Raw genomic sequence first — 1862 nt, forward strand, 5'->3', positions numbered from 1 at the left:
TTACTCCTGTTGCTAGGAGATGAGAGGTGCAATACACACACACACATATCCTTTTCCTGTCTCCCGTCTGTCCAAGCCGTTCTTTTCTCTCTCAGAATTCAGGAAAGGCACATTTCTGTCGTGCCAGTGCGTCAGCACGATTGGAAAATCAGGACAACTGCTCAGCTTCGTTCAGGCCCTAACAGGAAAAATGGCATCAGGTTCACACCCCCAAAAGGGAAAGCGATTTCTCGCCACTCAGTCCCCCCGACATCCCAACGGCTCCCCAGCCAAACAGGAACTCCATGAAGTGTAGTCACTGCTGCATTGGAGGAAATGTGGCACCCAATTTGCGCACAGCAAGATCCCACAAACAGCAATGCTACAATGGCTGGTTTTGATTTGTATTTTTGTTGGCCCCACCGACAGTGCGGCTCACCCTCGGTACTGACCCTCCGACAGTGCGGCTCACCCTCGGTACTGACCCTCCGACAGTGCGGCGCTCACTCAGTACTGACCCTCCGACAGCGCGGCGCTCCCTCAGCACTGACCCTCCTTAGAATTGGCATCGGGAGAACTGTCGGGCCTGGATGCTGGGGTGCACGACCGTACAGAGTGGCTTAGGCTGGAAGGGTCAGACCACTCTCCCTCTCTGCGTTTAACCTTTAACCTCTGTACGGTACGGACGGGGGGGAGGGGGGTGGAGGGGCTGGATTCTTGACGTTAGCCGCCAACCCGCCTCGCTGGCCTGGGACAGGCCCTGACGGGGCGACAGGCCGCTGGGGCATGAGGCGTTACCATGGCAAACCGAGCGGAGCACAATGGCCAACTCTGTCCTCATACCTGTCAGGGCACATACCACAGCGACATACCTGAGCTGCAGCAACCCTATCGACTATAAAAAAAAAACCCTTGATGGTTTGCTAACCTGTCAGCACTGGGTACTGTTCAGCATGCCCGTCCTTCCTGGATTAACCAGTTCAGCACAGGCTGCGGATGGCGCCTCGGCCTTTGCTGTTCAGTGTGTGCGGCTCAAAGCAAGACAACTCAGTCAGTAAACGAACTGAGTGCTGCAGTTAATCTCTTTGTTGGTTGAGGGATATATATCGGCCCCAAGACACCGGTGAGGGGTGGGGTGGTGGGGGGTGGAATCTGTTAAATCCACCTGTGAGGGCGGAGTGGGGGGCCTCGGGTTTCATCTCTCATCCCGAAAGACGACGCCAGAATCGTTTCCCCGGCCGACTTCTACCTCATTTCTTAATCGTTTTAAACAGCGCATAGGAATAAAAGATCAAATCATTGCTTTAATATTCGGTGGGTAAAATGCACAATTCCATCTGTGGGCCTATTCCGCTGAATCCCCCATTTCTTACTAAAGACCAAATGTGTCCCAAAATGTTTGTTAAAGATTGTGTGGCGTTTATCACCAATAAAATGTCCGACGTCCTGCCATAACAGTGGAAATAAGATGAAACTTAACCCCGAGCCACATCAGGAGATATCAGGGACGGGCTGACCAACAGCTCGGTCAAAGAGGTCGGTTTTTTAAGCAGCGTCTTAAAGGAGGAGAGAGAGAGGCGGAGAGGTTCAGGAGGGAATTCCAGAGCTTAGGGCCCCAGGCAGCTGAAGGAACGGCCGCCAATGGTGGAGCGATGGGAATCGGGGGATGGTCAAGAGGCCGGAATTGGAGGAGGGCAGAGATCTCGGAGGGTTGTCGGGGCTGGAGGGGGTTACAGAGATAGGGAGGTTGTCGGGGCTGGAGGAGGTGACGGAGACAGGGAGGTGGCGAGCGCCAATGGAGGGATTTGAACATGAGGATGAGAGTGTTGACTTCTAGCCCTCGAGTAATCAGTCTTTAGTGGGTGTACTCCAGCCGCACTCAC

At 54.1% G+C, this 1862-nt stretch overlaps 1 protein-coding gene across 1 annotated transcript in view; it reads right to left on the minus strand.

Annotated features, from left to right (window-relative positions):
- Positions 1-1862, minus strand: part of LOC137358365 (plexin A3-like) — a 126589-nt gene that overhangs the window by 124595 nt on the left and 132 nt on the right. The window lies entirely within an intron of this gene.

Source organism: Heterodontus francisci, chromosome 49, assembly GCF_036365525.1.
Source record: "Heterodontus francisci isolate sHetFra1 chromosome 49, sHetFra1.hap1, whole genome shotgun sequence".
Lineage (NCBI taxonomy): Eukaryota > Metazoa > Chordata > Chondrichthyes > Heterodontiformes > Heterodontidae > Heterodontus > Heterodontus francisci.